The following is a 22,306-nucleotide window of genomic DNA, read 5'->3' as shown; positions in this document are numbered from 1 at the left end:
GGGGAGGTCAGGAGTGTTAGGAGCAGTTCAGTTGAGGAGTGACTCTCAAGAGGAGAGGTCACAAGTGGAGTTGTGAAGTGACTCTCGAGAGGAGAGGTCAGGAGCTGGGTTTCCTTGGAACTACTAGGTGGCAGACGTTAGTCTGGACCTAGTAGGAGCTGGGCCCCGGTCGCAGGGGATCGTGACAAGGGGCACAGACTGTCGAGGAGGACAGCCGGCGGCCTTGTGCCATCACCGGGCAGGGGCCAAGGCACGACAGGGTACGTGGACCCTAGGTCAGGAAGTAGCTTCAGGCGTCCTGGTAATTTACCCGACGAGGACGGAGCCTTCAAGATCCGTTCTCCACCCGCTCCAAAATAGGGGTACTAGCGCAACGAGGGGGATAGGACTTTCCCAATACATAGTCCAGAAAATCCCAAGCGTGAACACTGAGAGCAAGGTCACCTAATTAGCCACACTGGGGAGCGGGACCCGACTAGTTTTATGATATAGAGACCAGTCAGAAGAAAAGGTGCGAAGGAAAAGGTCACAGACTAACAGGCAACACCAACGGGCACGGGATCCAGGCGTGGTCCCTCCAAGCGGCAGCGGTGTCAAGAACTTTGGTTTACCACAGTTGTCGGTTTCAGTGTTATTGGACTGAGTACAAAAATGACCCTTACCGTCCCAACGGCACCTCCCCGTCACCCTCATCGAGTCCCGGGGCATCCCCCCTACCTGTGGAGGGGTTAAACACCAGGCTGCCCACACCATCGCCACCGGGTACTCCCAACTGCAGCGGTGGTACTCCACCTTCCCGCACACCACGGGTGGCATCACAAACTTTCCACATCCTCCCTTGTAAAATATTCCCCCCTTTTATTCCGAGTGGCCGCGCGACCCCGACCCCCGGGTCCGGGGATCCCTCGGGCCACCACAAATCCGGATCCAAGCAGCAGCGGCAGGCTGATGACGCGGGGGAGGCACATGTGCACCTCTGTGACATTCCTTATCTATGGGCTTGGCTTTTTCCACCTGTCCAATAAATAATAAGGTCTGTGTCCTGCGATGTTCAGCTCTGCACGTACTTGGTGGAACGGCGGCATCAGACTCTGTTCACACTACAGAGTCTGACAAGCAAGCTGATGCGTCAGAATTGTTCAGCCAGAGCCGGGCGTCGGCTCGTTCAGGTTCACTGGTCTTCAGCCCTGCAGGAGTGGTGAGCAGTAACTATGAGCTCAGGTTGTTAATTGCCATATGCATGTTTTTCATCCAGTATGTGCCGATTATAGCTTCAGCATAAGCTCCAGCCATCCCGGTCCTTTTGGTGAACCTGTTTATGGGTATCTGTGTTACGATTTTTGAATGGTGTGAGCGTTCCCCTGTCATGCGTTACTTTCTTCCCTTTTCTTTATTCTCCTGTACACATATTGTCTCTCTTTTGTGTTTGAGTGCAGGGTATACGAGTTTCTGTTCTCCCTTGTCCATGTCATTTTTATGGGGTTTGTCATTGTGTTTTCTGGCACGTCCCAAGGGTGTGAGAGAGGGGGAGTAAGATAAGGGCTCGGACAGGAGTTAAGGCTCCTTTACACACTGCAACATCGCTAACGACATCGCTGTAACGTCACCGATTTTGCGACCTCACCAGCGACATTGCAGTGTGTGAAACGCATCAGCGACCTGGCCCCCGCTGTGAGGTCGCTGATCACTACAAATCTTTCAGGACCATTTTTTGGTCCTTTGTTTCCCGCTGTGCAGCATGCATCGGTGTGTTTGACACCGTTACAACAACTTCGTTAGCGACTTCCCTTTCAAATAGCTGCTTTGACACGTCCCCAATAATCAGCTAGGTCGTTCTGCAGGTCCGTATCGCTGCTGCGTCGTTGGACGGTATGCCTGTTTGACAGCTTACCAGTGACTCACCAGAGACTTTGTAGCGATCCCGGCAAGGTTGGGATCGCTGCTGGGATCGCTAGAAAGTCTAAGTGTGTAAAGGGGCCTTTAGGGTCACACTGGGGGCTCAGACCTGGCTACCATCAAACTTAACTCTGAGATAAGGGAAAGTGCAGGGTCTCTATTCTGAGGGCCAGCCTAGGGGCCCATATCCTGTCATTACATACCCCGTAACAGGCTGGGTCATAAATTTCTTTGTCCCTGACGACCCCTTTGAAGATCTACCTTCCAGTCATGGCAAGACACCATTACCACTTAAATTACTATATAGAAACCTATACAGATAGTTTTGTCATTGTATTTTCTGGCCTGCTCCAAGGGTGTGAGAGAAGGGGAGTAAGATAAGGGCTTGGACAGGAGTTAGGGTCACGCTGGGGGCTCAGACCTGGCTACCATCAAACCTACCTCCGAGATAAGGGACAGCACAGGGTCTCGAGTCTGAGGGCCAGCCTAGGGGCCCCTGTCCTGTCATTACATACCCCGTAACAGTCTGGGTCATAAATCTCTTTGTCTCTGATGACCCCTTTGAAGATCTACCTTCCATTCACGGCAGGATACCATTACCACTTAAATTACTATATGGAAACCTAGACAGATAATTTTTGACAATTTCCATATTGTAACAGGTATATTTTTGTCCAAATGGCGCAACAAACAAAAAACAGGAAAAGGAGCAAAGATGGAAAAGACAAAATATCAGAAAGACGAGAGTTCGTCAATCTTCGATTCTCAGCTCCTCGTATTATTTTTGAGGGACGGTTCAGAGACTGAAGAATGAATGGCGGTGGCGGCTGCATTCGCTTTATACTATTATTTCATTATCTCTCGCTGGGCGGACATTAATAACCTTTCCTATCTACAGCTGAGGCGTGTGATGAAAGAGCCGGACGCTTTTGTTGCAGATCCAGCCGAGACTCCTTCTCCGAATAATGTGGTCAAATCTAAGATTGCCATAAATTGGGAAAGGTTCCGCTTTACTTAATTCCGTAATCATAAAAGAAATGTTGCGATAATCTGCGGCCGGATGAAAGATGTCACGTCTGTAATTCAGTTAGCTGCGCACTGACCGATGCGGTTCTCCGGTCCCAGGATGCTCCTCATTGCCGAATGTTCATGTAGACCGTTATCCATGGTGGACTCGCGGAGAGGGAGAGTGAATGTTAATCACAGGGAGAATGATGCAGACGTCTCAGGACATTAGCTCCGCACGTCATTACGCAAATCAGCTACGACGCTGCAGAATGAAGCAAGGCGAGGTCAACGCGGGTCACAAAAAGGAAGAGGGAGTCGAAGTCTATGGTGTCGGAGACTGATTTCTTAATTATGAGACTAACTCAATGTTGGTATGGGCGGCGGCATAGATGACTTAGCCGGCTGTTATGGGGGAAGACAAGTATGGGTGTTTTTGTTGGAAAGATTGAATTGTCACCATGTAACACTACGAGGGACTTTTCCACCGGGTCATGGGGTTTCTGGCCATAGAAGGTCACGGAGTTTGGCTGTGCAGAATGTTTCCTGACTTTCCATTGTTACTGCTGTCAGTAGTCACTGGTATAGGCAGCTTTCCTGCTGGATTCATCTCTCCCCCTTTTGGACTCAGCAGGAGCTCGACTTCCACCCAGTTATTGATCAGTGTTCCCTTGGTGTTTTAGTACTCCTTTCTTTCTTTGGACTGGTGCTGGTGATATTTTCAGTTCCTTCAAGCCTTGGTTGCAAGCAGGTGTCTTGTACTCCTGAAAAATTATCTTAGACCATGATCCTAGGGCAGAACGGTGACTCAGTGGTTAGCACTGCAGTCTTGTGGTGGCTCAGTAGTTAGCAGTGCCGTCTTGTAGTGGCTCAGTGGTTAGCACTGCGGTCTTGTAGTGGCTCAGTGGTTAGCACTGCAGTCTTGTAGCGGCTCAGTGGTTAGCACAGCAGTCTTTGTGGTGGCTCAGTGGTTAGCACTGCAGTCTTGTAGTGGCTCAGTAGTTAGCACTGCAGTCTTGTAGTGGCTCAGTGGTTAGCACTGCAGTCTTGTGGTGGCTCAGTGGTTAGCACCGCAGTCTTGCAACTCTGGGGTCCTGGGTTCAAATCCCACCAAGGACAACACCTGCAAGGAGTTTGTATGTTCTCCCTGTGTTTGCGTGAATTTCCTCCGGGTTCTCCGGTTTCCTCCCACACTCCAAAGACATACTCACAGGGAACGTAGATTGCGAGCCCCAATGGGGACAGTGTTGTAATTGTATGTAAAGCGCTGTGGAATTAACAGCGCTATATAAATGAATAAATATTATTAAATTATTATTATATCCTCGGGTTAGTTCCTTACAGAGCTTTTTCACTTCAGGCAACTCCAGTCCAATAACCACCACTCGTTGAAGAATTCAAAACTGATTGTATTGAGGAATTCCCTATTACTTATGTTCTAATTAGTAGGTGATTTCCAAGAAGGGGGACACCTATCACGGGTGTGTCACATGTGACAGCCAGTCATGTGGTTTCTGGCCATAGAAGGTCACGGCGTTTGGCTGCGCAGAATGTTTCCTGAGTTTCCATTGTTTCTGCTGTCAGTATTCATTAGTATAGGTAGCTTTCCTGCTGGATTCATCTCTCCCCTTTTGGACCCAGCAGGAGCTCGCTTTCCACACATTTGTTATCAGTGTTCCCTTAGTGTTTATATACCCCTTCCTTCCTATGGACTGGTGCTGGTGATATTTTCAGTTCCTTTAAGCCTTGGATGCAAGCAGGTGGCTTGTACTCCTCTGTGGTATTGTTGCTGAACTTCTGCCTTAGTCATTTGTGGATAAGTAGTTCATGCACTTTCCTCAGTGTCCTCCTTGTGTGTTCTATAGTGGTTAGTGGGATTGATAAAGAGCTCATCACATCCGTTCCCTATTTAGGGTCCAGCACTAGGGATACCTAGGGTCAGGTATCCAGCTCGGCGCATAGGCTATCTAGGGTGGTGAGGGAAGCCAAATTTTTGTACAATTTTTTGTACATTTTGTCACAAAATAGTCCAAGCGCTGTCCATATAACCACACACCCTTTTAAGAAAGGTCACCTCCTTGTCAGAAAAAAGTGTCTGAAACACATAAGGCCTGATTCTTTATTGTGTTTGCACTTTTTCAGGAGTTTTTCACTTGTTTTTCATTGTCACCTTATTCTTTTGACTTTTGCCTTTTTTAAAGTCTATTTTATGTGTTCACCTTGTAGTGTCGGTATCTCTGCACCGCTTGAGCCCCTTCCTGCAGTGACGCCCACTCACTCTCCGCCGCGGCCGGTCTGCACCATGCTGCCTGGCTTCCCCGCGGTCCTCCATGTGGGCGTTCTCTGCTTCCCCCTCCCGGGGCCTGTGCACAACACTGCACAGGTCCATCAGGAGTGTTCCTAGGGCATGCGCGCGAACCGCTGCCCTTCTCTCAAAGGGCCAGTGCGTCATTTCCTAGGAGTGCCTCTCAGTGATAGGTTACTTAAGGCACTTTCCCACTAGGGAAGGTGCCTGAGCAATGTGGTTAATTAGTTAGTGGTTTGTTCCCTAGCTAGCTAGTTGTCAGTTCCTCTTGCCCACTGTCTGTTCCCTAGCCAGTGCACATTCCTGTAACCCTGCAATGATAGCACCCTTATGCCTGTCCATCCTGGCCATGCTATCTCCCTCAGCTGTCCCTGTGGTCCCTGTCTATATTAGTGACGTACCTGTCCATGCTTCTGTGACGCCCTGGACTAGCCAGGTAGTCATAGGCATGACACCGCCCACACCCCCTCCCCTACACAGGTCCATCAGTCAAACTCAAATCCTTGTTGCCCCCCTCCAGGGGCTGATGTCCACACCAGGTGGGGTGGAGCCAGGCGGTTGGCCCCACCCACCGAGGAGTTCACAGTCCTGGAGGTGGGAAAAAGAGCAGTTAGTTAGTCAGTGAGTGGCAGTGAGAGAGGAGTGAAGTGAGGATCCCAGGGTGGGCAGGAGTGAAGTGGAGTGAAGTAAAGGAGAGGTGAAGCTGCCGGTGTCTGGGACGGAGCCCGGGTACGGAGAGCAAGGTCGGCAGACGGTGGTGGCCGTCTACAGGAGTAGGTGCAGGTTGGTGAAACCGAAAGACCGGAGACGGGCGGTGACCCGCCAGTACCGAGCCGGGAAGCAGAACCTGCATCAGCACGAAAGGGCAGGACCATCGGACCCCGACCAGGCTAGAAGCCGCCGGCAAAGGTCAAATCCGAGTGTGACCGGAACCCCCGAGGTTCCCTAACTACCAAGTCCCGTCAGAAGGCAACCGCCCAACCCGTCCGGATAGAGACCCACCACCAAGGGCTAGAGATCCAAAGGACCAGTGCCTGCGGGCAACGAGAGCTCCTTAGGGCATATACACCAGGAAGTGGACTACCGGTGGGAAACCATCATAGTCAAGCCAGTTTCAGGGTGCAGGGAAAGACAGCCGCCACCATCTGGGAGAGCACAGACGCAGCAGCCAGCTGCGGGACCCGTCCATCCAGCCGTTTGGTTTACCGAGGACTTTGTGCATTTGTATCTGAGTGAGTACAACGGTGCCATCCGGCACCGCGCCGCGCTGCCCCTGCAACCCTGCACCCCTGGCCATCCAGCCTCCCCGTATCACAATCGGGCCCCGGGATCTCCAACCCCTACCCATGGAGGGGGAATCGACATCCTAGCTGCTCCCCGCCATCGCTCCCGGGATCCCCGTCACTAGCAGCATCATCACCACGACCCGTGGGTGGCGTCACGAACTATCCCCTAACAAACAAACCACCCCCTCTTCACTCGTGGGCGAGGAGCGCTGCTTGAGTCCCCGGGTCCAGCCCACTGCTCGAGCCACCAAGCAGCAGCAGCCCCGGACCCGAGCGTAGCGAGCGCGGCCCCTCTGCCCGCGACACTACCTGCCTCAGCCGTTCTGGTGGTCCCTGTTTACACTAGAGACTCTGCCTGTCTGCACCTGTGTCCATCCTTGCCCTGGGGGTCAGCTGCCACAGTCCCGGTCTTTGGCTTGGAAGTGATACCTGGCGTCTCCATCTCAGCGGCGGGTGCTTAGTCAAGCCGCTCCCTCTAAAGGGTAAACCTGGGTCCCCCCTATGGTCCAGTGGGTCCACTCCAGCCTGACCATCTCCAGCTGCAAGCATTACACACCTGCAAAGTTTGGGATTTTCAGATGTTTCAGGCCGATTCAACAATTGCAAAACTTTAGCAAGTCGCAGATGTTCTCCAGTTTTCACCCCTGAAGCGATTATAAGGTCTGACTTTTTTTTTTTTTGCAAGCTGTTCGACATTTTAGAAGAAAATGCACATTTTCTAACTAAAAAGATGCAAAAAAAGGTTAAAGGCAAAAATAAACAACATTTTTCATTTTGCGCAAAATTCATGAACCGAGTGCATCAATTGGATGACTTCAGTGAATACCGCAAGACAAAACAAGACAAGTGACTTAAAGAAAAACGCAAATGATGACAATCGTAAAAGACAGAGTGTCTTGTAGCAAATGTCTCAATTCTGGTGCACAAAGCTTGATAAAAAGGTCCAAAATGTGTAGAAAAGAGAGCATAGAGAGCGTAAAAAAATCACCAGATTTATTAATAGAGAGCAACAGTTTTCAAGAGCGAATAAATAGGCTAGAGAAAGCCAAGATTTGGTTAATTCAGGACGAAATGTCTCAAAGACGTGCCAACTCTATCACAGGTCGAGGACCGCAGTGCAAAATGTGGCACAACTTTCTGCCAGGTACGCCGACGAGACTGCACATGTGATACCGGAAGGCCGAGCGCTCATTTCGGACTTCCCGACTCCTCCATTCGGCTCAAATATTTATTAATTTTACCAGCGACTTATCTACTGACAAACAAAAAGGGTCGGGCATTAAAATTCAGACTGTCCAAAACTTATCTCCCCCAACATCCTCTCTCACACATTAAGGCAATGCTCTGGGAAGCCTTGAGACCCGCTGCTGAAGCCACCAAAGGCCGAAGATACTGAAGAGTTGCCGACGATCTCCATGGCCTGCCATAATGGGATTCCCTAAAAGGTAGCAACCCCAATCCCATGGCCACTAGCAAGTGCAGCCGAACTACCTCCCAACCCCTAGGCCTACGGCATATGTGACAGAGACCAAGACTCCAGATCCCGCTAAGGTGGAGTGGATTGCGGACGTCACCTGGGGGAAGCTGCGGAAGGAGCTGTGGGTGAAGGTCCAGCTAGAACTACCCCAGGGGAGGAGCAGTCAGTGATCAAGTCACCTAAGGTATGGTGGATTACCTAAACTGCCAGAAAAGCAATGGGATCCTACAGGACAAAGTGACCGGTGATCGAATATATGTGAATAGAATACCATCTCCATATGGCCGGGCCATGCCCTAAAGGAAGTAGACCGAGTGCGGTATATCAAAGAGGACAGGGTTGTCTTGCGGTTGCAGTCACCCAGGCCCAGTTTGAGGAGAAGAGCCCTGCAGTGCTTGTCCACACTTAGCCTGTAGTATTGGCAGTTCGAGCCCTGGCCTCCTCTTCACTGGATGTAACCACTTGACCAAGTACCAGCGGGTCCAAGACCTCAATCACCGAATCTCTGGAAACAGCGGGCCCCCGCAGCCATGATTCTTGTGGCCCAAGGAGCGAATTCGGCCACAGTACCATGAGTGGTTGACCGCAAGGAGACCTAGGTGTAAATACGGCCATGATAGCTAACTGTGTGGCCAGATCTACAATGCTTTCACACTGTTGTGCTCGTTGCATGAAGATGGTTCAGGACTGTTCAGCATTGTTAAAGGAGGAGGTGGGTCAGGAGACTTGGCTCTCCGAAGGAGGTGGCCCAAAGATATTGGAAATTATGTTTGTTTTTCCTCTCTCCCAGTTTTGTTTTGCGCACATCATGCATCGCTGGATTGCAGGACTTGTGAACAGAACTGTGGACCACAAAAGGGTTAAACACCCCTTGTTATGGACTGTGCCCTCTGTCTGAAGGAATCAGCCTCTGGCCCTATGGACTGTGTTGCTGTTATCGGGCACTTGCTGGAACTATTGTTCACAAAAGGGGAGGGGGAAAAACGTGGAGGACTTAAGGATTTATCAGGTCCTGTGTTGATAACATTTAAGGAGTGTGCCCAGGGAGAGGAGTCAAACGGAACCTGAGCTTCCTGTGATCTGTTGCAACGTTTAAGGACCGTACCCCTATTTTCCGGGGGAATTGGTGTTATGGACAAATCACCAGGTGGTCTTTATGGCATCGCGCGAAGGACGATATCCTTGGATTTCAAGGGTCATTAACGTTGGTCTAAAGCGGGCTTTACAGGCTACGATATATCTAACGATGTGTCGGCGGGGTTACATCATAAGTGACGCACATCCGGCATCGTTAGTGATATCGTAGCGTGTGACAGCTATGAACGAGCATAAATACTCACCTTCTTGTTCATCATTGACACACCGCTCATTTTCTAAAAATCAAACGTCCTGTTGTTCCGTGTGACACCCCGGAAACGATGAACTGCAGCTTACCTGCGGCCGCCGGCAATGCTTAAGGAAGGAAGTGGGCGGGATGTTTACGTTCCGCTCATCTCCGCACCTCCGCTTCTATTAGCCGGCCGATGCGTGACGACGCTATGACGCTGAACGTCCCTCCCCCTTCAGGAAGTGGATGTTCGCCGCCCACAGCAAGGTCGTTTGGAAGGTAAGTACGTGTGACGGGGGGGTTACAACATTGTACGACACGGGCAAGAAATTGCCCGTGCCGCACAAACGATGGGGGCGGGTGAGATCGCAAAAACGATTGCATGATTAATTGTAACGTGTAAAGCAGCCTTAAGAGCCATGTCTTTACAAACTGAACTCTTGTTCGGGGGTTCCAACTGAAGGGCACTAGGGTTGGGAAGAACCGTGTCAGAACCAGCTTACCTGATGTCGGACAAGGATAATGATTACGTGTTAACAATAATGTTGATATTTTATGCCATGTGGTATATATATTTTCTGTCTTATAGGACAGTCTGGTTGAGGACAACCAGAGACAAAGAGGGGAGGGGTGTAAGAGGGTGCTGGGCTTTATGGGCTCCACACTGAAGACATCAACTGTTGCCACAAGACAATGATGAAAATATTGTTGATGTGAATAATGTGCTAATGCTTATTTTATGAATGTGAACATCTAGTGGCCGGTTTTAGATAGAATGTGGACATTCTAGTGGCTGGTTTGCTCCTTAGCAAGGTATTGGTGGTTGCCTAGCGACAGATGCAGTGAGATAATAAACAGTTAAGAATAATAGGACATATTAGATATAATATAGTCAGGAGAGACAGTAGACAGGAGACTAGAGTAAGGCTATGTGCCCACGGGAAAAGTGTCTTGCGGTTTTATCCGCAGGACATTCCGCAGGAGCTCCCAGAAAAACGCAGCACAACTTTGTCTGTTTCCATGCTGCGGTTTTATTGTGGAATGTCCTGCAGGCATTCTGCATTGAGGATACAGTACCATGGCTTCGGCACTGCATCCTCAATGCAGAACAAGTGCTGGAGTGATCAGGGAGTTCATACTTACCTTCATCACGCAGCACTACACTCTCCGACCATGTCTATCTGCACATTGCTTGAGAAGGTGGGCGGGCCTGAACTAGCTCTGGCTGTTACATGACCGGAGCTTGTGCAGGCCCCGCCCACCTCCTGCTTCCTGCCCTTGGCTCCACCGCGCTCCTCTGCACCGGAGGGAGTGACTCCGGTGTCTGCTATCAAGGCAGGTAAGTATGGGATCCTGTGGAAAAAAACAGGACTAATTGACATGCTGCAGATTTTTCCGCAGGGAAATCTGCATTATTTCCGCTGAGGAAAAAACCGCAGCATGGGCACAGCAGTTCCAAAATGCCATAGAAATGGCTGGGGACTCGCTGTACTGTGGATTTTTGAAAAATCTGCGGAATTTCCGCGAAAAAATCGCGGCAAATTCTGCGAATTTTCCACAGTGTGGGCACATAGCCTTAGGGGTACTTTGCACGCTGCGACATCGCAAGCTGATGCTGCGATGTCTAGCGTGATAGTCCCCGCCCCCATCGCAGCAGCGATATCTTGTGAATGCTGGCGTAGAGAACATTATCGCTACGCCAGCTTCACATGCACTCACCTGCCCTGCGACGTCGCTCTGGCCTTCCTAAGGGGGCGGGTTGTGCGGCGTCACAGCGACGTCACACGGCAGGCGGCCAATAGAAGAGGAGGGGTGGAGATGAGCGGGACGTTAACATCCTTTCGCATTGCAGCCGGGACGCAGGTAGGAGATGTTCCTCGCTCCTGCGGCTTCATACACAGCGATGTATGCTGCCGCAGGAATGAGGAACTACATCGTAAGTGTCGCTGCACCGGCATTATGGAAATGTCGGACCCTATATTGATGATACGATAACGACGCTTTTGCGCTCGTTAATCGTATCAAAAATGCTTTACACACTACAATATCGACTGTGATGCCGGATGTGCGTCACTTTCGATTTGACCCCACCGACATCGCACCTGCCATGTCATAGTGTGCAAAGCCCGCCTTAGAGTTAAGCTGGGACAAGTGAGTGTATAAGCCAGCTTAATACTGGAGGCCCAGAGATGGAGTGGTTGTGGCAAGGCCCAAAACCAGTATTAGAGTCTCAAACACAGAATGGGACAGCAGAGTACCCCTGTACCACCGTAGTGAGTACGAGACCTCAGCCCGACAAACTTGGGCCACGACTGTTTCCAGTAGTGCTGGTCCTATAGCAGACAGAGGCCTGACATAGACTTTAGCAAAGAGGTTCGATGGAGAAACCCAGTAGATGAACTTTGTCTAAGGTCGGAAACCGCTAGTAGGAGCTGGACACCAAGGATTGTAGGCGACCATGGCCGTGTGGGACATGACTATACTGAGTGGAAATGTGGTGTCAGATAGTGAGTGAGGGAAAAGACTGTGAAACAGCAGCAGTAGTAACAGGAACCATGCAGCAGTCTGCGGTAGAAGAGGGCTTTGAAGTCAAATGTTCTGTTCCTACAATGTTCAAGTGTTGTCCTCAGTAATGTTGTGAAAGAAATACATTGTTAAATGAGAACAATACATCTATGTCCATTAATTCCTGTTGGGAGACTCCTGGTTCGGATAAGGGTCTGAACAGAGGTATGGCTTGCACACACAAAGTCCACACACCTCACCAGTTACCACACCAACCATCCCTTCCTCTTTGCTCTGTGGCTGGGACCGGACGTGGGCTGAAGAGAAAGAGAGGCCGAATCAGAGGGAACCCCTCAACTGCGACTACGTCAGGGTCCAACCTGCATTGCCGGCCTCACCGCTCCAAGATGACATGACATTATGCCGTACGCTGCTTTGTTGGGACCTGGTTACAGGCACTTGTAAGGGGGACATAGTCTCTGCTGCCCCTGCAGAAGTGGCCGGCATTCATGGATGTTTAATCAGTGTATTATTCAGAAGTACTTTGGTAAGTGGCCAACAGGTGGCAACGCTGTTCAGTTACTGCTTTCCTGACACCCCATTGTGTTAGAAGGGGTTAATGAAAAGGGGCAAGATACTATAGGAGAGGAGAGTGCCCAGTGAGGTGAAGAAGACAAGAAGCCCCCATCTTCGATCAAAAAAGATCCTAAGGGTCTACCTTTGACACCGGACATGGGGGGTTCTGCTCACAAGAGGACTGGTGATAACTGCGTCCCTAGCAAAGGGTTGAGTCTGGACAGATGCGGTGACGTTCATTTTCCTGGAAGAAATACACAAGGAATCCCCTTGCGAGACAGAAGGTCATTGGGCTTTAAAGTAGAAGAGTAGGTCCTGGCCAGAAGCACGGGTGGAGGAGTGTTGTCATCGCAGGCCCCTTCAGTAGCACAAGCTAAATCCCTGTGGGTGGGACGGAGAGGCTAAAGGACGTTTTGAATCAGCTAGTGCAGTGTGACATCAGACAGGAGAACGATGGGCCTAGCAGCATTCAGCGAAGCTCCGATGGCAGGAAAGCGGTCGGCCGGTAAATTGAAGTGTGAAATGGAGCTTAAAGGGAACCCTGTCGGGGGTCAGAAGCGGTGCCCGTGTAATGCGACGTGAAGATATCTATATGTTGACTGCAAGTAAAGTTCCACTGGTTAAAAGAAGGATATCGGTGTCGGATTTATTGTCTCAGTGGATGAATGAACTGTGGCGATAAAGAGGGGACCAGGACGCAAGGGGCTACTGACCAGGTGCACTGCAGCCTGAAGACCCCTGCAAACACGACTACTACTGCCTCCCCTAGCCGCTATACACACTGCTGGGGTGTAGCCGGACTATATGCCTAGGGGTACAGCAACTGTAAATCCACGTTTGCTATTCTGCGCAGTCAGGAAAGGGTTACTGTGTCAGTCCTAAAATAATCTACTTTTTTCAATTTGCAATTTGCTAAAATTTTTCCAACAACTTCTGAATACAATTTTCATCTAAATTGCTCAGCTCGGAATGGCGGCATTAATGCATGAAACAGTTTGTGCATCGTCTCCCGCAGATACATAATGAGGGCATCTGTGCCATGGGTGAGGGCCAGGAGGCAGAGACGTGACCACCCAGATTACATGACCACGCGGTGCCAGGAGGCAGAGACGTGACCACCCAGGAGATTACGTGACCACGCAGCGTCAGGAGGCAGAGACGTGACCACCCAGGAGATTACGTGACCACGCGGTGTCAAGAGGCAGAGACGTGACCATACAGGAGATTACGTGACCACGCGGTGTCAAGAGGCAGAGACGTGACCATACAGGAGATTACGTGACCACGCAGCGTCAAAAGGCAGAGACGTGACCATCCAGGAGATTACGTGACCACACGGTGCCAGGAGGCAGAGACGTGACCACCCAGATTACATGACCACGCAGCGTCAGGAGGCAGAGACGTGACCATCCAGGAGATTACGTGACCACGCGGTGTCAAGAGGCAGAGACGTGACCACCCAAGAGATTACGTGACCACGCAGCGTCAGTAGGCAGAGACGTGACCACCCAGGAGATTACGTAACCACGCGGCGTCAGGAGGCAGAGACGTGACCACTCAGGAGATTATGTGACCAAGCGACGTCGGGAGGTACAGACGTGACCACCCAGGAGATTACGTGACCACACGGCATCAGGAGGCAGAGACATAACCACCCAGGAGATTACGTGACCACGCAGCGTCAAGAGGCAGAGACGTGACCACCCAGGAGATTACATGACCACGCAGCGTCAAGAGGCAGAGACGTGACCACCCAGGAGATTACGTGACCACGCAGCGTCAAGAGGCAGAGACGTGACCACCCAGGAGATTACGTGACCGACCACGCGGCGTCAAGAGGCAGAGACGTAACCACCCAGGAGATTACGTGACCACGCGACTTCGGGAGGCAGAGACGTGACCACCCAGGAGATTACGAGACCACGCGACTTCGGGAGGCAGAGACGTGACCACCCAGGAGATTACGAGACCACGCGGCGTCAGGAGGCAGAGACGTGATTACCCAGGAGATTACATGACCACACGGCATCAGGAGGCAGAGACGTGACCACCCAGGAGATTACGTGACCACGCGACTTCGGGAGGCAGAGACGTGACCACCCAGGAGATTACGAGACCACGCGGCGTCAGGAGGCAGAGACGTGATTACCCAGGAGATTACATGACCACACGGCATCAGGAGGCAGAGACGTGACCACCCAGGAGATTACGAGACCACGCGGCGTCAGGAGGCAGAGACGTGATTACCCAGGAGATTACATGACCACACGGCATCAGGAGGCAGAGACGTAACCACCCAGGAGATTACGTGACCACACGGCGTCAGGAGGCAGAGACGTGATTACCCAGGAGATTACGTGACCACACGGCGTCAGGAGGCAGAGATGTGACCACTCAGGAGATTACATAACCACGCGACGTTGGGAGCAGAGACGTGACCACCCAGGAGATTATTTGACCACGCGACGTCGAGAAGCAGAGACAGGTCCACCCAGGAGATTACGTGACCACACGGCGTCAGGAGGCAGAGACGTGACCACCCAGGAGATTACGTGACCACGCAACATCAATGGATGAATATAGGAGTAATATTTCATATCGGAGGAGTGAAGTATAAGAACTTTCCATTTTCTTGAATGCAATCTATTTTTCTCTGTTATCAGCCCTTTTCAGTTAACCACATGTCGGGTGAAAATAAGCTATTGTCCTCTGTTATCAGGCTGAGAATAGACTGACTATAGTAAAGATCCATTGTCCTCTGTTATCAGTAATTTAGGTTGAGAACAGGCAGACCACAATCAATTGTTCTCTGGTATCAGCAATTCATCCAGAGACTGACTTGACTGCAGGACGGATGAAGTCAATCTATTGTCCTGTGTTGTCAGCCCCATCTCCTGTCATTGATTTGTCCTTACCTTCTGCTGCACTATTATACACGGCTGCACTCTGCTAATATCCCTGCATTGTGAGGGTTTTCTTATAGCGGTGTCCTCATTCATAAACCCGTTTTTTACATTCTCTATATTGTAATATGATGAAAGTCATTGTGTTTTATGCTAAGAAACTTTGCTGGGTTCCCTCAGTTAACCCTTTAATTACAGCTCTGTGATTTCAATAAGAGCCATGTAATACCGCATTTTCCCTGTGGGGGAGCTGTAGGAAAATTGAGTACCTGCTGCCCGGTTCTTCCACAGGTTACTTCCGTACACCGGAGATCTCAGAAGACTATACAAAGTAGTGGGGAACGGTCCTAACAAAAAGTTATCGTTCAATACAGAGAAAGTCATCCTGATGAAGGAAATATTCCTTGCAAGGTGCACCCAGAATACTGAGGAAACCGGACTAACTAGATCTCCTTAAGAAGTTATGGAATTCTTTAAAGGGGCAGTGTAGCGCTGTGTCCCTGCACTCCTTACTTTCCCCTCCTGCACGGACGCACTGTCACTCACCACCATGGCTGACTCCCTCCACGCTGCCCGGCGTCCGTGTGCTCCTCCACATTGGTGCCTCCTCCTCCCGCCTCCTGGGGCCTGTGCGCTTAGCACAGGACCTCTGGGACTGCTCCTAGGGTTTGCACGCGCATCGCTGCCCTTCTCTTAAAGGACCAGCTCACCACTCCTAGAAAGTGCCTCTGAGCCTTTCATCGAGAGGCACTGGGTATTTAAGGCACGTTCCCACTAGGGAAGGTGCCTGTTCAAGGCCTTTAATTCTGCTAGTCATTCGTGCTCTGTCTAGTTAGTTGTGAGGTCACCTGCCCGTCCTGTCTTGTTTGCTCTGTCCTGTCCTGCCTGTACCTGATTTCAACCCATCCTGCCCTGTGGCACCTGATTCCAGTTCTGTCCTGCCTGTATCTGCTACCAGTCCGACCTTCCTTCTTGGTACTAATGACTGTGTCCATCCTGGCTGCGCCACCTGCCTTGCTAGTGACTCTGCCTGTCCATCCTGGCCGCGCCATCTGCCTTGCTAGTGACTCTGCCTGGCCGTCCTGGCCGTGCCATCTGCCTTGCTAGTGACTCTGCCTGTCCGTCCTGGCTGCGCCATCTGCCTTGCTAGTGACCCTGCTTGTCTGTCCTGGCCGTGCCATCTGCCTTGCTAGTGACTCTGCCTGTCTGTCCTCGCCGTGCCATCTGCCTTGCTTGTGACTCTGCCTGTCCAACCTGGCTGTGCCATCTGCCTTGCTAGGGACTCCGCCTGTCCATCATGCCTTGCTAGTGACTCTGCCTGTCCGACCTGGCTGTGCTGTCTGCCTTGCTAGGGACTCCGTCTGTCCATCATGCCTTGCTAGCGACTCTGCCTGTCCGTCTTGACCGTGCCATCTGCCTTGCTAGTGACTCTGCCTGTCCGACCTGGCTGTGCTATCTGCCTTGCTAGGGACTCCGCCTGTTCATCATGCCTTGCTAGTGACTCTGCCTGTCGGTCTTGGCCGTGCCATCTGCCTTGCTAGTGACTCTGCCTGACCGTCATGCCTTGAACCAACCTGGTGGTCCCTGTCTGCAATTAAGACTTAACCCTGTCTGCTCCCGTGTCCACCCCTGCCCGGGGGTCAGCTGCCACAGTCTCGGTCTTTACGTCACTAAAGGGTAGCCCGGGGTTCCCCTGTGGCCCACTTTTGCTCGCCACAGTACCATCTCCGGTGGTGAGTGTTACAGGTTGTCAGTACTTTTCTTTTTAGACTAGACACCCTGGCATGTCCCCTGTTTGATACCAGTTATACGGACATATGACCACTGCAATCAATCACTGGCCGCACCAGAAGTATATTGCTCACTCATTGGCTACAGCTGTTGGATGATGATGATGTTCCCATTGGCAGAGAAGCCTCAGAGTCCGGCGGGGAACCTAGCGAGTGGTCCGTAGAGGAATCAGCAGGTATGCTTCACTTTTTTAATATTATTAGTATTATTCTGGGTCATGCTGAGGCATCTGATACTAAAAATGTTCTGAATACCACCTTTAATACCCAATTTTGTCTGCAACTAAAGGACCATAATCTATATTTACATCCCACTATGAAATTATAGAGATTGTCCACTACTGAACGACCTCTTAATAATAGTGCCGGAGCAAATAAAACAAATCTCCATGGTAACCTCCTAAATTGGGGACGATCTTTGATCACAGTGCTTTGTGACCGCTGCAGCCAATCAGGAGCCTCTGATTGGCTGCAGCCTTCACAGTTTCATCCAAACAGAAGAATAGTATTTCAGTACTGATATCAGAGGAACGTTGCCGATCTATATTGAATGTTTTTACAATTTGATGCTTAACCTTGGGGCTATTAATAAGTGGTTGTCCAGTTGTGGACAACCTCTTTAGGTTTTTGGCCATCAGAATGAATAGTGAAGTCAATCAGAACCCCTATATCCAAGTTTCCTCTCATTCTTCACTGGATCCATCTCTGAAGGTCCAAGACATGAGCTGTTATCCTAGCTTCTTAGGAATTCCCAGTACCATAAGCCAAGATGTCTTGCATCTCCAGAGAAGATGACTCAATTGCCAGAAAACAAAGTCATAGACGTGGTCGTCATCATTCACGAGCCAAGTAATCTTACAGTCGGCAAGATTATATTATCACTAGACCACTGCAGCTAATCAGTAGCCTCTAATTGGCTGCAGCCTTCACAGTTTTCTCCAAGCAGAAGAACAGTATTTCAGTACTGATATCGGAGAAACGGAACCGGTCCCCACCAAGTGTTTTTTTCAACTTTATGCTGCACCTGCAGGCTTATAATAAGTGGTTGTCCAGTTGTGGAGAACCTCTTTAGGTTTTTGGTCATCATCATGAATCATCAAGTCAATCAGAATCCCCACCTCCAAGTTTCCTCTCATTCTGAAGGTCCAAGGCATGAGCTCTTACCCTAGCTTCTTAGGAATTCCCACTACAATAAGCTAAGATGTCTTGGACCTCCAGAGAAGATGACTCAATTGAACTTTCCTAAATTTTAGACTTCCATAATTAAGGATAATAAAAGATTCTAATCAAGTAAAGTCATAGACATGGTCGTCATCATTCAGGATCCAAGAAATCTTACAGTCTTCAAGATCTAGGGATCTAGGCATGGTGTCTACCAAATCTGCCCTATCGGTTGGACATTTGGAAAATGTTACACCTTAGAGGATCATGTATGGAACAATGCAAAAACTTGAAAAGAAAATTTGCACATTGACCTGAACCCCAATGGAAGTCACTAATTGGGCAGTTCAGGTCTCCGCCCATAAACAGATCATTTCCGGAGGAAGGAGGGCAGGGTTTTTCCTTTCTTTTGTACACACTACATCTGATCAATCTGTTGTTACCCCCAGTGCGAGCCGATCAAACACTGCAAGCGGCTTGCACTGGGCTGAGCACCGAGCAAACCCGACCACAGCGATGCTCACGCCAGTGAAGTTCATACATAAAGCACCCGAACTCCAAACCCGAACACAGAACCTCCTGTTCACGTTTCTCTAGTCATATGGTCACCAATGGTTAAAGCCAACCAATGCCAATAATAATAATCATTAAATAATATTTAATGAATCGTATAACTAAATAAAAGCCACAGACAATATATCTATAAGAATAAACTATATAACCATTAATGAATTCTAACATTAATAAAAATATTAATAATTATGATAAATAATAGAACAAATAATAATAATAATAATAATAATAATAATAGTAATAATAATAATAATAATAATAATAATAATAATAATAATAATAATAAAAAAGAATATTTAAAAATTGAAAATAGTAACCATTTAAAAAAAAAAATCTACATTTTAATTTTCGGCTCCTAATTATAAATGAAATATATACTATTAATTACTAATAATAATAATTGTGAATGAAATACGTCCTTAAACACTAATGACATCAATATTGCCAAAAAATATAAATAATGAAAAATATGAAAAAAAAAAAATATTATAGAGAAGACTAATTATGAAATAAATATATAAAAAATAATAAAAAGAAATGTAAACATAAAAACAAGAAAATATCATATATAATAATTAACAAAAAAAAATAATGATACTGAAAATAATAAATAATGAATAAAGAAAAGAAGGAATCTTATAATAGAATTGGGAAATATTTAAGAATAATTCATGAAAATAGAAAGTAAGAAATGATCATATAAAATAATTAACAAATAATAAAGCATCAGATAAAATAATTAATAAATATAAAATAATAACAATAATAATTCTGAATTTAAAAGGCAAAAAGGAAATATATTATTAAATTGCTAAATATCTAATAATAATTAATAAAAAATAAATACAAGAAAGTATCATATAAAATAATTAACAAACAAAATAATTACACTAATGATAATGGACCATATAAAATAATTAATAAATAGAAAATAATCACATTATTATTATTAATAATAATAAAAACAAAAATAATCATAGAAAATAATTAACAAAAATAAAATAATTACACTGATAGTAAAGAATTAGATAAAATAATTAATAAATAGAAAGTAATAATAATAATGATAATAATAATAATGAATGTATAAGACAAAAAATAATTATATTATTACATTGTGAAATATCTAATAATACTTAATAAAAATAAAAAACAAGAACATATATAATTAAATAACAAAAAGAAAATAATTAACAAAAAGAACATAATTACATTGATAGTAAATAATTAGATAAAATAATTGATAAATAGGAAGTAATAATAATAATAATAATAATGATTTTATATGACAAAAGAATTATATTAAATTGTGAAATATCTAATGATACTTAATAAAAATAAATAATTCACAAAAAGAAAATAATTACACTAATGATAAAGAAGTATATAAAATAATTAATAAATCGAAAAAAATACAGTATATTATTATTATAATAATTAAACAATTAAATATAATAATAATATGAAACAAGAAATAATCATATAAAATAATTAAAAAATGAAACAATCACACTAATAATAAAAAAGCATATGACATAATTATATTATTATTATTATTATTATTATTATTAATAATAATAATAATAATATGCATTTGTAAGTAAAAAAAAATCTTATTATAGAATTGTGAAATATCTAATAATAATTAATAAACATATAAAACAAGAAATAATCATATTAAATAATAATAATTAATAATAATAATAATAATAATAATTAATGTATAAGCCAAAAAGGAATGTTATAATTAAAGGGTCCTCTCTCCTCCTATACCAGTCTGTTATGTACTGTTAATGATTGTTGTACGTATACCCTCTTTCACTCGTAAAGCGCCATGGAATAAATGGCACTATAATAATAAATAATAATAATAGAATTGCGAAATATCTAATAATAGTTAATAAAAATAGAAGGAATCGTATCAAATAGTTAATAAATAAATAATTAAAAAAATAAATATATAAATATGAAGCAATAGCTACATGAATACCACTGATAATAATGATAGCAATAAAAAGATAAAGCCTAAAGAAATGCTATAAAATACATTTTTTTTTTTTTATAAAATAATGATTGCAGCAATAAGAATAAATGAAAAGAGAAAACAGTAAGGAATCCTTAAAAAATAATAATGAATTCAAATTTAAAAATGACAATCTTTCCCCATAATAAAAATAAATAAAAATGTAATATAATAATTGATACTAAACATAATAAAAAAAAAAATGTAAAATAAAAACAGATTGTTGAAAATAATAAACACAAAGCCCTTGCAGTCAGCAGTCAGCAGCAGTCAGTCTGGTTGCACATATTTTGGTGGCATAGAGCCCTGGGAAGTTTCTGTGCGCGGAGCATAGCCCTGGCTGTCATTGTCTGTGCCGCGCCGGTTGCAGACCTCTAGCCTCGTCTCTGCAGGCACCAGCTTCTTTTCCTCAGCAGCACAATCTCCAGTCTGTGCATCCAGGAATTTGCATCACAACAGTGCCCGTAGCCGCCACGTGCGCGTCCTTTTCTCTGCAGCCACTTTATCTGCTCCTTTCACCGGTGAGTTTGGCGTGCAGTCGAGCATTAATCTGCAGACCTCTGCGCTCAGCGGTATTATCTGTGTGTGCACAGACGGGATCACTATGGATTCAGCGGACGCTTTCGCTCTTTTTTTTTACCTGCCTATTACAACCCCTTGATGGATTTTCTCTCCGCTTGTTCTCACTCATTTGAGCGCAATGCAGCGAGGTCTAGCGCTACCGGTTGGATTGTCTTAATTCGCCTTTGATGTAACCCATAACTCCTAATGCCCCCTATAACAATGCTGCAGACAAGGTACAAAGGCTCCCGCTCCGGATCCGTCTCTGCAGTGCACATGTATCCCCCGTAAGGGTGCAAAAGGCAACATTAGAAAAATTTACAAAAATATCAAAAAAGTTTTTAAGAGTTAAGAGCAAGGAATCCCATTGCCGGAGCTGAGCAGACAGTCATAGTAAGAGACCGTGCACAAAGGTGAGCATCATGCAACCATTCACCTGTCCTACAAGACCCTGGCAGGTGGCTGTGCGGTTTGTGCTGCGCAGACACATGCCCACTTGCTGTGAAGTGAGTCTTACCTCTATGAGTGTTCCCAGTCTCCGGACCTCTCCTGATGTGTGACTGCTTCTCCGAGCACTGTGGTATATTTATACACATAGGCTCCCCCACCTCTCCGGCACTCACATTGCTAGTGTGCGTATCCTCCCCCTCATGCTTCCTGCCTGTCTTGCAGAGGAACACCAACACTATTCCACCTACCTCTTCGAAGTCAGAATCAACGTCACTGCGACTCCATACAGGACATCTCCGGCATGGTCGGTGATCCCCCCCACTACTACTACGGAGTGGCGCAGTGCCCGACTTTGTGCATGGCACCACATGGATCGCAATCACAAATGTCATTTTGTGCATTAGACAATTAACTAGTCTCGGCTCCCGAAGGGGGAACGTGCCTCCATTCTCCACGCGTTATTACCCC

The 22,306-nt window shown here is 46.9% G+C and overlaps 1 protein-coding gene across 1 annotated transcript in view; it reads right to left on the bottom strand.

Annotated features, from left to right (window-relative positions):
* The window catches only part of PNOC (prepronociceptin), a 173,951-nt gene extending 151,940 nt beyond the window's left edge, over window positions 1-22,011 (bottom strand). The window contains exon 1 of the mRNA XM_075341271.1: window positions 21,906-22,011. The gene's annotated coding sequence lies outside the window, so the exon portion shown is untranslated. The remainder of the gene's footprint in view (window positions 1-21,905) is intronic.
* Window positions 22,012-22,306: the final 295 nt, after the last annotated feature.

This window comes from Anomaloglossus baeobatrachus, chromosome 3, assembly GCF_048569485.1.
Source record: "Anomaloglossus baeobatrachus isolate aAnoBae1 chromosome 3, aAnoBae1.hap1, whole genome shotgun sequence".
Taxonomy (NCBI): domain Eukaryota; kingdom Metazoa; phylum Chordata; class Amphibia; order Anura; family Aromobatidae; genus Anomaloglossus; species Anomaloglossus baeobatrachus.
Note: the sequence above shows the minus strand (reverse complement) of the source record. Positions and strands in the feature narration are given on the sequence as shown.